Source organism: Aythya marila (assembly GCF_965140915.1).
Source record: "Aythya marila genome assembly, chromosome: 5".
In the NCBI taxonomy this organism is placed as follows: Eukaryota; Metazoa; Chordata; class Aves; order Anseriformes; family Anatidae; genus Aythya; species Aythya marila.
This window is the reverse complement of record NC_139046.1, coordinates 57,885,301-57,900,153: the sequence shown is the minus strand read 5'-3', so window position 1 is coordinate 57,900,153 and position 14,853 is coordinate 57,885,301. Positions and strand designations below refer to the sequence as shown.

At 38.0% G+C, this 14,853-nt stretch overlaps 1 long non-coding RNA gene across 1 annotated transcript in view; it reads left to right on the top strand.

The window, feature by feature from the left end:
• LOC309878395 overlaps positions 1-14,853 on the top strand; it is a 60,418-nt gene that overhangs the window by 30,486 nt on the left and 15,079 nt on the right. The gene's annotated exons all lie outside the window — the stretch shown is intronic.

Here is a 14,853-nt window from a genome sequence, read left to right as displayed (position 1 = left end):
ACAAAGGCTGCATTCATCCAGCATTTTGATCGCAGTGTATAAGCTTATAGACTTCAAAGTCTGAAGCAGGGATCATAGATACTGTTGAATAATTCTGTGCTGAAATGGCACTGTTGCACTAATATTATATCCCTTTCCTCTATGTGTGTGTAGAAAACTTTCTGAAGAGCTGCTTATACTTTTGATGCACTACTGCTGAACTGTTTGGCATCTTGTGACTTTTATTGTCATGTGTTAATGTTAGCCTTTGCTTTATCCAGTTGTCTCTACTCAACTCTTTTGGGTCAAGGTGTACAACTCTAGAGTAAATACTTAAGATCTGCATTCAGTTGTAGTGATGAATGTTTCTCTCTTTCCTCAATAATTCTCAACTTTGAAAACAAAACAAAAAAGCAGCTCCCAAAGGAGATTGAAACTTATAATTTCTTCTTGCTCAACATGAAGTTATATAATCCTTCAGCACATTACATGGTTGTCCTGTGGCATTAGGGTATTAGCACTAATGGAAAGACATAGTTATTACAAACAATTCCAAATTTCACGGTGTGTATCTTAATAGCAAAAAGGGATTTTGTCATGATTATAAAGAAAAATGGGTGGCAAAACAAGGAAGAAATGCTTGTTACATAGGACGATCCCCTGGAGGCTTAATTACTGGAAAAACAAATAGGAGGTAAATGTTATAGATGTTTAGAAGTTAAACATTCCATAACTATCTTTTAAATAAGAGTGTCTGCAGCCTGGGAGCAGCTAATTGCTCAAGAATCACAGCCATTTATGCTGCCTCGTTTTCCCCTGGGATCGACACTCACAACAGGATAATTCTTACCCTGATACAAGTGTCACAGTAGGAACTCAGTGTAATTTGCTGATATGATATCAAAAATAGCATTAAGATAATTACATTTTGCACTTCTGGTGTTTCACAGGCACTAATACAGCTGAAAATTACTCTTTTTTTGGTTGTCATAACCTGGCCATTCCCCACCACCACTGTTTTGGTTTCTTGTTATTTTTTTCATTTAAGCTACAGCAGTGAAGTCAAGTTACTTGAAAGTTTTGGACTTTTTGAGTGTCTTAAACACAGAAGTGTATCCAATAACCTGAATTAAAGAACAAACTGTAGGAAGTATTTCAGTGTTTGACCTGTGGGATATTCCGTAGACTAAGCTGATCTCCAGCATAATTTCTCTTCAGTACTGCTCTGCAGCACTGTCAATTGAACTCTCATTTTCTGGAGGAAAGCTAAAATGAGTACATTCTTTTTTAGTTGCTTGGATGTTTCTGTTGAGAAAATTAAGTCTTTGTGTTGAAAAATGAAATTCTCTGTAACACTAAATTCTGAATCATGCGGCCTATGTAAGGAAGCTCAGCATTTGCAGTTGTTAGGATTACCTGATCATACTGCTGCTATTAGAGCCCAGGCTCACGAGCGTGCAGTGTAAAGCAACGACTCTTGCTGTAAAGCCAGACAGTGGTTTGATTGAAATTGCCATTGAACTCTGGATTTAAATTGACCTTTGCTAGTTTACACCAGGTGAGAAGAAGACCCAGAGTGCTCCTCACTTGGGTCACGAAGGACAAAGGAGAAGGGTCTGATTGTCACTTAGACTCAGCATGGCCAGAGACTTTGCAAGGCCTTGTAAGTTGGTGTTTCTTTCAAATATTTTATCACTCTCTGGGAAATATCCAACAAGTTCTTGCAGGAAACAAATTTTTTCATTGTTCTTGTTGGCATTTGCTTTGAAAGACTTGCTGAACATACTGCCCATGATTGACTGCTTTCTTTCAAAGACTGGTCAAGAAACTGAGGAGAGGAGTTGTGTTGGACTGAATATTTTTTTCTGCAGCTGTTTTTATATAAAGAAACAACTGTTTATAAAGAAGTTGCACATCATTACAAGAGGCACTGTGAGTAACTTAGAGTTAAGGCTTAGAAATGAATGCCAGTTGATATGATAAATTTGAGGGCTCTCCTGCAATGGGCTGTTTCATGGGAGAAAAATAAGGCTCATCTGAACGGCATTTTTATTTTACCATTGAACAGTATTGGGGACCTTTTTTGCAGACAGACAAATGCTTGCCATTACTGTATGCTCAAAGGCAACATTGAAAGTGACCTGGAACAGGCAGGAACTGACTTTTTTCTACTAATATGATATGAAAGTTTTATCGTATTAGGAATTTTCTGTCATGGTGGATTAGTATCAGGCCATATTAACGTTCATTTTTACTAACTCACAATGAAATGTGCTAACGTGGCTACACTTCACTATCACATGAGGGAAAAAACCCGAACGATATGATATTAATGTGATACCATAGAAGGGTTTCAATGCCTCTGTCCCATGGCAAGTAGGAAAAAGTTTAAAAATAAAATAAAACACAGTGACTTGGAACAAGGATTTCATGATTTTTCCCAAGGATAAAACTGGTTTTAATTTTTTTTTTTGTCCTTTTTTCCCACCCAGACATCATGTCCATATTTGCATAATCAATTCTGGGTTTTTGGATTGATGAATTTTGAATCAACTTGTGCCTGATTTTGTAATTATGGTTGCTCTCACATTTCTAGTTAAAAGTCATCATGAGCTGCAAATACTGAGTACCTGAACAAAGCAACCCAAGGTGCTCCTGGCTGATTATCTTTTGACTTTCAGTAAAGCAAGTGCTGACTCCTGGAAATAATGACCTAGACGCATTTTTTTCTTTTTTCTTTTTTCTTTTTTTTTTTTCCTTTTTCTTTTTTAATTGAAAAAAAAAAAAAAAAAAAAAAGACATAATTTTGAGTCCATGATCCATTATGTGCAGAATGCTGTGGCCAGAAATAATTAATAGGCACAAAGGGTGGCAGTTAGTCATTTGGCTGTATGATTGGACCTGCAAGGTTTCTTTTATCTGGAGCCAAAATCTGATAAAAATGGCTAACATCAGAAGAGTTCAGTCTTACCTAAAATATGACCAGAAAAAGGCTCATCTTAATCATGGCTCCAAACATCCTACAGAACAAAGCAGATGAGTTTGTCTCCTACACAGAAATTCAAGCCATCTCTAATTCTGTGCTACGGCTTTCAATTTTTTTCCTTTTGACACAGCTAATATTCCTTAAAGCTTTGGTCTAAAGTTAAAAAGGACAAAACCTTTTAAAAACTCCAACCAGGCCATGAATTGAAATACACTTATTTTCCAAATTGCAAGATTTCATCCACATTTCATTTACATCTCAGTTGTTCTGACTTCTTTCAGGAGGAGGTTGTGCTGTTGTTCAGCTGATCAGCACTCACAGATATAAAAAGAAAAAGGTGGTTTTTACCCCCGGGGGATTTTGAACCGGAGATGGTCTGTGTCATTCAAAATGCTGACCTGGGATACTAACCCAAGCAAATCCAATCCATGGCTCAGCACGGGGCTAATAGCCAGCTGGAAAATGCTACTGGAGAGGAGGCTTGGGAAGCCCAGCTGAAATTGGGGTTGATCAGTCTTTCTGAGGGGTATAACAGAACACTGTATGAGAGAAATGTTCTGAAGTTTTTATGTCAGTGTATTGGCAAACATTTATGTTAATCACATGTAGTCATTAAAAGTGCCCTGGGTGAGATGCCCTAGCCTCTTCATCCCAGTGCTGTCCCCGTGAGGTTCAGAAGCCTCTCATCAGAACGGCCCCGATTAAAATGGCAGCGCCGCTATCTGTAGATTACTGCTTCCCATCATTAATACTGTTATCTCTCTCTTCAGACTGATTTTTAATTTTTATGTTTGCAATTATAAGTGATTTATAGGAAGATTCATTGCACAACCTGTCCAGAATCATTAAATTCACCTAGGTTGAATAACCTGATGTTCACCTGGAAATAACCAAATCAGTGACATTATCTTACTGAATTTTCAGCTGCCTTAGAAGTACAGAGCTTATCCTTCTCATTATTTTTTTTTTTTTATATTTTTCTCTCAAGTGTAGGGCTTGGGGGAGGGAAGCAAGACCAATCTTAATTCATAAGAGGTAATTAGCCAAGTCTGAAAGGTGCACACTAATTACAGAATGCTGTATATCTTGTGTAGCTGATTGCAGCACAGGTTTCTGAATGGTAGCTATGATTTTTCCAAACACTCTTCAGTAATTTGAAATGTTATTAGGGGATTAACTTTCCATACGAAAAACTAAACTAATACTTATTATACAGATTATAACAGCGAGTGGGCCTAGAAAGCTGTTGAGGCCATTATTTTGCAGGCTGTAGCCACTGCCAAAGACGGAGGAGAGTGTAGGATAACCAGCCCAGAGAGGGGAATGGGCAGGGCACCATCCTCCGCTGGACATCCTCCCTCGTCCCGCCAACATCTGTCATCTGAGGCAAGCAGATGGGCTCTGCTCATGAGCTGGACTCTTAAACGAAGAGAAGTAGTGTAGGGATTGTGTATTGTATCATTTTGCTACAGCTGGAAATCAGTCAAGCAGTTCTCAAACACATTGATTTTTGTTGTTGTTGTTATCTTGGAATGTGGCTGACATTTTATTTTGAAGCCAGTCTTCAGGAAAAGAGCACATGTGGGTTTACTATTTTGAGAAAATACCTGAGTATTACACCTTTATTTATTGCACAATTTTGTTGACATGGCATAAAGCCATTTTGTGTGGTCAGTGTTTTTAAACCACATTAAATGGCATATAATTGTTTGATTTTTGTATTGGTGTTGGCTGTTGTTTATTTTCTCTCCTTCCTCCCCAGGTTTCATGCTCTTACAGATGCATGCATTCTTTGTGACCTCTGATATTTGTTCAGCACATGGGAAATCTGACTGGATTCCTCCCAGCTGAAAACCTGAGGCTGCAGCTAGAGCTAAAAGCTTGTAGTTACAGTAAAACCAGCCATTCCCCATGAATGAGGCAACAGCAAATGCAGACCTAATTTTAAATGAGCGCCATGCAGCTATGGCCATGCAGAATGGATGGATGTGGGAGTAGGTGGTGCAGTTGTGCCAGTGGTGACAGAGAAGAAAGTGAGATTTCTCTGCTGAATATGTCAGCACTTACATGTGAGGCTCCAAATGGTGGCTCCAAAATACATGTTAATTGGTAGATAGTTAATTGGTAGATAGATAATACCCATGTGCTACTTGAGCTTCTAGGGGAAACGAAGTTCTTTTGGAAAAGAAGGGTCTAAATGATACTTCGCATTTTTTTCCCCCCCCCCCCCAACCTGTATCCTGGTTTATTATTAAATTAAAAAATAAAAATAAAAATAAAGGAGTAAAAGGGGCTGCTATCCTTGTTAAAAGAAAAGATTTTTAATGAAAAAAAAAATACTAATTTAATCATATTATTTACACTGAATTGTATGTATTCTTTGTCTTGGAAAGTGCTTGGGCTGTCCAAGTATAATTCTCGACTAGTAACTTAGATTGGCTTTCCTTAAGATTTTTGTCTCTACCTTTTCACCTTCATTCTGGATTCTTTGATAGAATCTAGCAGATGGAAACCAGCGAATTTCTTCCAAAAAGGACTTGCATCTTCTCTTTAATGAATGTCCTAAGCATTTTATGGAAAAGTAAATGATCTCTTCTCCCCTTGCCCACTGTATTAATCAAAGCTTACTTTTCTTTGCACTTTAGTGCTGTTTCTAAGATTATTAGCCTAGCCCACTGTTTGTACTGATACATGACTAAACAGCCTATCAGATGTACACATTTCTGGAATATATTTGCTGTTCTAATTTTTTTCTTAATGCATTTAGCTTCCAATATGAAACTTGGGGAAACGATTCAGAGCATCTCCACATCAGTTTCCCATCGCCCCCTCTTTGTCTATCCTAGGGATAATAGATAATATCCTTGGAGATTTTCTCCTGTGGGCATCTCTGAAACCATTAATTGAACCACTAGTGTGCTCATTTAAAGTGTTTGCCCTCACTTTCTTTTCTAAAATGTTTTTTAAGCTTTCCCTACATACATTTTTAGTTTCCCTAGGCTTTCCCTTAACTAATGGCATTATGATGGTGTTTCTTGTCTTCCGGGATTTCTCTTGAACTATGTGAACTTGTAAAGTGTCAGTGAAGTCTTCTCTCAATTTCTGTTCCCACTTTTTTTTTTTGCTCTCTCAGATATCTGGTGTCTAGTCTGTGGGCTTCCTTGGGGCTCAGCTCTGCAAGAAAATAAAGGGGCATAAGTCATTCTCTTATTCCCTTGCATGGGTCATTCAGGTACGGCTCAATGAGAAGGAACAGTTGTTACCCCAGGTGGGAAAAATACATCATACCAGGAAAGCATGGGCATGGATTACATTACCAGTGGGTCGAGGAGTAAATTCTTTTGATTGGTTACATCAGGATATGCCAGTACGGTGCATGCATCTTTAGTTCTCTTGTCCCATCAAAGTTAGAAAGCTCGGACTAAAATAGCACCGAAGTCTTTTAGGATATAGCTGATTTAGATGTAAAGTCAAAGTTATGGGAAGCTTTGCAGGAAACATTGAAGATCTGCATATGGGTATATATGGCTGCATGGGTGTAGCTCCCAGTCACCACCCACCAATAATTAAAGAGTTTGTGAGAAGAAAGGCTGTTACCCTTGCTCCTTCCGAGTGAAGATGTGGTGCAACAACTGCTAAGACCAAGGGAGGGAACTGCCCCTCAGAAACGCCTACTAGTGCAGGGGAGAGGTTCATTGTGCTCTGATGGCACTTTCCACAGTGATTGCCTTGACTGGTTATTCTCTTTTTCTGAACGTGTGCCCACAGTACTTGCCCTTGGTAAGTGGCATCACTGCATGGTTTGCATTGATACAAGAAAGCAGTAAAGGTGGGAAAAAAGTCTTAAAACTCCCTCATATAGGAGTATTCAGGTGGGTTGCACCAGATATATCTTAAGACAGTAGCAAATTAAATCTTTAAATATATTTCCTTTTTATTTTTTAGTTTGTGTGAAAAGTATTATTCTGGAAAGCAGATTCTTGGTGCTTTTTTTTCTTCTATTTAAACAAACAAAACAAAATATATATCTATAAAACAAAAGAGACCCTTCTTACATTGAGAGATTGTTAGCTGTATGATTCACTTTTGTTTTTGTTTCATTTGGTTTAGCCTTTTTCTTTTAATACTTAATCAAATCTTTCACTTCTCATATTCTGTGGATGGGTTCAAAAGCTCTTTTGTTTATCTTACATACTGTTCCATATATCTGTCTTGAGCCATGTTGGCTTCTCTTGTCATTTTGACACTGATTTACTGGAATGAACTTATATTTTAAACTCTGCTACAGTTCTTTAAACGGCTCCCATTCCACATTAACATTTCTCAACAATAGTTGGTTCTAATTAGTATTTTTTTTCCAGCCTATTTGCAAATCTAGCACAAAGCCTTCTGAAAATAAAAACATACTTAAAATTATCAAATATTTTGAGAGAATAGGCAATCAAGTGGCTTTGCTGGTAGTTCATCCATGTTCTGCTTATGCTCATATCCAGTTACATATGTATGAAATAGTCATTTAATTCCCAAAGAACAAAGTTTTATCCTATTAGAAGATTTGTTCCAGAAACTACTTTGTTTCAGTGACCTGTTGTAGGCATTACAAAGGCTTTTGTGTAGGACGTAGATTTACATTTTGGTGTTCCAAAGATCTCTTCTATTCCTATTGACGTATTTTGATGGCTTTCTCACTACCCTCTTATGTGTGTGTTGATCTCTTTGTCTTGATCTTCAATAGGTTTTCAATTCTTTTAGAGAGAATAGAAAGCTGCAGCATTACCAGGATATCTCTACAGTCCTTGATGAAAGAAATCGGCATATATGTGTGCCTTTTTTATTCAGTTTTAATCCAAACAGCAGAATTTTCTTCCTTATTCGTCTTTCATATGCTGGTATACACACATCCATTATATGTCCTCTATAGCAGGAAAAAATAGATAGGGGTGCTTTACTCAGTGTTCCTTTTTATCTACAAGGATTGCTTACAACCAAATTTACTTTAAACTGTGCTTGTCAATGTAAATGAGCACAGGCACATTGAAAGATAGAAAAAATATATATATATTGTGGAGCCATTAATACTAGCTGAGGGTTGATGCATTTACAGTATGTCATTCTGATCAGTGTGATTATTTTCTCTTTCCCTTATATGCTATTTCTTCATGGTTTGGTAGTCTTGAGGTATGAATTTTAGTAAAATAGAATTAGAACTGTGGTTGTTTTATTACATGTATTACTGTAACTCTTAGGAATCCAAGTTGTGAGGCACAATTTCACTGTGCTGAGCACTGTACCACCACTGAACCAGAAGACATTGTCAAAGAATGTAATAAATTAACTGCTTGTCTTGCGGGTCAAAGATAGGAATAAAACTCCAAAAACATCCAGGTGAGAGATCATGAATATCAGGGACTGAAGGCTGCGAAGAGGTTGGAAGGTGATGAAGACAGCTGGAGTGGAGGGAGTGGAGTATTGGCTCTGCTTTGCAGTAGGGCTTTGATCTGAACATATGCAGGGCAAGTTTGCTGCTAGGAGAGAGATAACTGCGGTAATATCGCTATGAGTAATGAGGACAGGCTGTGTGTGGATCGGCAGGAGAAGCCTTGCATAAAAAGAACCTGCAAGTCTTCGAAGATTGCCTTTCAGAAGCTGGTTTCGGGTGGACGTCTTGAGAGCAGCATAAGCGCAACTTCCATCAAAACAAACTGCTACACCTTTCACAAGTAGATATTTACAGCAAATTTGGCACTAGTATTTTTCATCTCAAATTTTCAAACGGGGCAGAGCATCAGAAGTGAAATAGCTTTGCTTTGTACAAGGCTAGATTTTTAGTTTTGATTGGAAAGCAGTGAGAAAGGTAAAATTCACTTCTTCCTTAGCAACAGTGCTGCTGCCTGCATATCCTCAGCGTCGTGCCTGCTAGTTCTACCCTAATTTTCAGTGCCTGTTTCACGGCACTTAGGTGCCCCTGTAACTCCAGTGTTTGGCTTGTTTCCTACATGCCAGAAGCTGAGAGATTCAAGGATGACAATGAATGAGCACAGACTTGAGAGAAGAAGATTTTTTGGCTAAAAGAGCTGTGGCAATCTCAGCAAGAAAAATCTGTCTTCCTTGATCTTTCTGTCTGGTATGAAAGAAACGCTTGACAATATTGTCAAGGTACCTTTATTCCCAAACAATCCACAGGACCTGCAATTTAGACAAAACACTCAGATTTCAGAAGGAAACAAGGTACCACATGGTGCTCCTTACCACTGAAGTGAGTTTGTGGCTTCGTTTTGCTCTTTTGTGGCTGCAAGAGATGAGAGAGGCTCCTTGGATAACTGCCTGTGCTGTGCGGATCCGGAGAGGCAGCTCTATGTATCCCTCGTGAATTTAAAAAATAATAATAACATTTAAAAAGCCATAATAGGAAAAGGACGAGTGGGGTTCTAGTAATGCAGGACTTTCTTGTATCTGAAATTGTTCCAAGTTTTATTAGGAGCAAAGTGAGTAAGAGATTTAAGGCTCTGCTTGCCCTCCTCTGCTTGCCTATGTTGCAGTTAGATTATGACTCACCTCTTTGACTAAACTGCAAGGTACCAGGCTTTGCTCACAAAGTCTATAATCTTTTCCCTTAAAAACATTTTTTTTCATTTAATTTGAAAACGTACGTTTGAAGATATTGTGACCCTGTCCATAAACCACATCTGCAAATTTGGCGTGCAAAAAAATGTAGGACACTTGATTTTTATTTTATTTTTTTTTCCTGTACTAATAAATGCTTGTTTACAGTGTAGCAATGGGTAAAGAAAATAGAAAAGGTAGGCGTAATGCAAAAGGGTATTTTGGATTCTGTTCTAAGAATGTAGCAAAAAAAACAGTCCAATGTTAAATATTATTTGAATATCATTTCTTAATGTGTCTGATACACTTGTTCTTTATGTAAGTCCCCTTGTGTCTTGCTTATGTTGCAAAAATTAAAAAATATCTATTTTATTTTGCCTCTAGGTGTGCTGAATTTGTGTCTGGGTTTCATTCTCAACTCTTTATGGTTTTGCAATGACTGATTGATGGTCTTCTTATTGTCTTGTTGAGAATTTGATAGTTCTAACTTAATAGGTCAGTATACTTTTTACAAAATCTGGTATATCTGATGGGGAATTATTCCTATACAGTTTCACTTCTTGCTGTTACCATCTTCACAAACTGAGTGGTGAAAGCTGTAATAAATTTTAACACCGTTATGTCTGGTCTGTTATCTGCATGCCTACACAATACTAGAAGAAATAGCAGTAAGAAAGCTGCTTAGAAGACTTCTCTGTAAACCCTGCCAGACTCTGCAGGGGTAAAGGCAATACCATGTGTGGTTGAATTATTCTTGACTATCAGTGTGCAGTAATAACAAGGCAAGCAGGCAAATAGGAGAAAAAGGCATTAAATGTGCTGCATATATTAAAATGAAAAGCATTCATAGATAAATTAGTTGATCTGTACGTTGTAGTAGAGCCATCTCGCTGTGTTGTCTATAACCTTTAGCCACATCTCAGCTAGCAGACTCGAGTTCTGTACTGACAATAACCACGCCACTTTGCTGACTTATTTTGACAGTTTACGTCCGGTTACTTTCAGTGATTTGCAAAGCTGACATTTCCCTTTACTGAACCTGAAACTCTTTGCTATTGTATTGCCCAGATATTTTTAACATACCAGACGGTAATGAAAAGCAGAAAAAAGGGAAGAAGGCTTCCTCCTGATTCAACTCATAGAGACGTGGGTCCTATAGGACTACCCCTATAGGGGTACCTCTATAAGGGGTAAAAGGAGCCATACTGTAAATGAGGATTGCACCTGAGATAGGTACATCTGTGGTCAGAGACACATTTCTATGAATTCCTTATGCTGTAAATGCCACACTATTATTTGCTTCTTAGCAGATATTTTTCTGTTTCACAAACTGACACTGCACTAATACCTTTCCTTTTTGGTAAAGTGTATCTGATTGAGTCAATTTATACTGACAGCTTTGCTAAGTTAACTTCTCTCTGAATTCCCAGTTCATTTAATATTTTTCTTCCTCCTTCCCACTTCTGAGCTACCTTTGTTCTGTGTATGAAGGATAGGAAGCTGATAGTTATTTTATATTTATATTTCAAGGCTGCTTAATGTTTAATGAGGCTGAATATGTTGTAAAAAGCTTCAGAACACTCAGACTGGTTAATATTTCATGCCGATCTACAGAGACAACTATATTGATCTTCTAAGCATCTGCTAAACAAGACAAGGAATAAATTAGATTTTGGTCAGTTCAATTTGGCTGGTGAGTTAAATAGCTTTTTGAGCATTATCACCTTTTAAAGTGTTTTGTTTCCACTTGAATAAAGTAGATTTTAAAGGCAGTATTTCAACATGTCATTTCTCACTGCTCTTCATCTCACCACTTTTATTTCAATTGTGTTTCTATATGTTACAAAGGGATGCAGAATAAATTCTTCACCGTAAGGGTAGTGAGGCCCTGGAGCACGTTGCCCGGAGAAGCTGTGGATGCCTCATTCCTGGAGGTGTTCAAGGCCAGGCAGGATGGGACCTTGGCCAACCTGACCTAGTGCATGGCATCCCTGCCTATGGCAGTGGGGTTGGAACTAAGTGATCTTTAAGGTCCCTTCCAACCCAAGCCATTCTATGGCCTTCTAAATGGAGAGGAGAACCTTTTGGTTTGTTTGATTGCAGGAAATCTCTCCAGCTGCTCTTTACTACTGCCTATGGAATTAACCTGTGGTCAACTTAATAATAATAATAAAAAGAATCCTTTCTATGATTTTAAGATGTTTGCTCTACATTACTGGTTATCAACTGAAGGTTTCAAAGTTTTAACTATCTAAAACTATTTAACTGTCTCTACAACTTCTTCATTTGAGCGATTCTCAACCAGCATTCCTTTCTTCTCTGTATCCCAGCATCCAAGGCCCTGGGAGAAGCAGTGTGAAAGCCATGTTAGCAGAATTTCAGTGCAGCTGAACTTAAAGTGGATGGTTGAATGGGTGAACAGGGCAGTGGGAATAACTACATTCACTGGCTTTCGCCCAAACACAGATGCTAGTTCTGAGCTCCGTTCTCTGGGAGTTTAGTAATTGACAATTAGAATGATATTTATTTTTCGTCCCTTCCTAGGTGTTGTGGACTTGATACCAATTTGCTAACTTCATCAGTGGTGGGATTCATGGTGACCACACAGAGTTTGTATCATGCTTCTCAGCCTTCGTCAGAATCAAATGGTCTTAGTGGAGAGAAGATGGTTCACGCTGGAGTGGGCTATTGAGTGACTATTTTTACACTCTATTTTTACCTAAATCTTGGCCATCTATTGGTTATCAATGTAGCATCTTCAGGGATGAAGCATCTTGATGCGTAAGTTATTTTTTGTTGATATGATGAAACGTCATTTCTAATGTATGTGTCTAAAGTATGTGTCACCCTTAATTACCATTCAGATTCAGTACTATGACATGACTTGTTCTGTATACCTTTTCTGGAATTGCAGATACGTGGTGGTTTCAGACCTCACAAATGAGGCCAACCATGAAACACAAGCAAATAATAAAACTGCAAATGCTAGCCATCCAGATCATATTTGAATACTTTATGAAACATTTTTTTTTCCACTAGCGCATGCAATCTTCAGCATTTTCTTTATGTAGCAAGTTCTGAAGCTAGTTTGGACAAGGAAAAATGACACGTGCAGTACCTGAAACTGAGCTCCAGAGCTCTGCTGCCCTAATACTTGTGCTGAAGATAGATATCCCTTAATAGTCAACAGGAACAGCAATGCACATACATAATGATTGTACTCTTGTGACTGGCACAGGGAGGAGATGCTCCCATCTGGGGAATAGATTTTATCTCATCCTATGGAAAGACAAAATGCAGGTGTGAAGCTGCCTATGCTGTCACATGTGCATGTGCGTCCCTTGTATACTTTCACACTATGGGAAAGCTGATACCTTTTGTTTCTGAGGCTGCTTTGAAAGATTTGGAATCTGCACAGCTCTTGGGTTTGAAGGATGTCAGCCTCACTGGTCCCTGAAAACTCAGGGGAGAATAGTCCTAATGTTTTTCTTTGTTATTTAGCAACTTTGGTTAATGTGCTCCTTGCTGGCATATTAAATGGAACATAGCACAGTAAATTAGAGTGATGAAGAGTACTGCTTATTAGTGGTGGGTAGTTCTGAGTGTTTCACTACAAGCCATGCCAGGTTTTGCAAGATCTTTGGCCTTGAAACGTTTTCTGTGGCCCCTTCTGCCACCTTGCAAAATGAATTACGTTTGCTAATGGTCACATTTGCTAATGGCAACTTTCTGTCTAGGAGTGACACCAACATCACTCAGTAAAAGGATAAGTTTATTTGAACAGAGCAGTGATATATTAGATGGTGGACTTCCCTGAGTTAGACTTATGCCCTATATAGCTTACATGTGTATGAATTGATCTAAACTCCTAGAAGTTACTGCTTGGTAGTAAAAAGATCAGGATCTGATGGTCACACAGTTACTTCTAACCTCAAGCCTCACCATCCTATTGTTATTTTGCTTGCTTTTATGTGGCTAAGGCCTTAATCCCTCTAGACAGGGGCAAGGAGTTCTGCCATTAAGTTCACTGGGATCAAGGTTGATTTCTGTACTGCAATGGTAAAGCACTATAGCACTATTTTAAGATATATGTGTAAATGTAATTAGGTAAGGACAGGCAGCATTCTGCTTTCCTCAGGGAGTTATGTACAGTACCTTGATTGGAACAGGAGACGGATTTAGCCTGATTGAATCATTAAATGGAATTATAAGACAATGAACATTAGCCACTTAGTTCATTTCATAAATTCTAAGAATTAAAACTGCATGTGCAATAGTAATGGCTATTCCAGATATATAAGTAGGAAAAATGCACCTTTGACGTATTGTGGCACAGGCATAATGAAAACGTGTAGTTAATGGACGATTTATGTAATAAGAGTTACCATACAGAACCTGCAGTTGGAAATATATAAACACATTTCCCAACAGGATTTCACTACGTCACTATTCATTAAGAAAATCCGCAGTAACTGACAAGATAGGCACAAAATGAATTTTCATGTTGCTGGAATGAAGTATGGCTCCCAGCAATTAATGGTTTTAGTCATATTAAGCAGATAAATAATGCTATCTGACATTACAGTATTTCACATTACACTAAAATTTTGTAACATTTGCTCATAATATGACTTGAAATATGTTACCTAGGAAAAAAAATGTTATCTCTGGAACAGTCAAACCCCATTAGAAACCTTAGGCTTGAAAAATCACGATGTTAACAGTTATATCCCCTAGCAAAGGTTTGCTTTCCTTAAATAGTGTTAAATTTAAACCCAGAAGCTCTAGTCTCTTTTGGAGTTACTCTTCCTTGGTGCATTGAGCTTGAAAGGAAAATTTAGTGCACAAAATGTACTGTGAATTGCTCAATGTTGGTAAGTGAAACACTATAGAGCTACAGAAACAGGGTAGCCTTTAGTGTGAAATCACATCAATGATAGTCATGTTTCTGTATAATGCTTTATAAAAATGCTCCTAATCTTAATATGACCCCATTACAGTGATTGACACTTTATTATCTAAAATCTCATATTAACTGGCACGTTTACCTTTCTCATAGCTGAGCATACTCTGAGTACCATTTCTTTCTTTTTTTCTTTTTTAAACTGAAAAATACAGGTGGTCTAAATTTCCAGTTCCTGTTTGCATGCGCAACTCCTACAATTTCAGCACTATTGCTTATATAAGTATAGTTTTATACTAGAAACTGCCCAATGTGTTCCAAGCTTTAATAGAAACTGAGAACAAATACAGGATCATGATTTCTCTCTCATTTGATGCTAATT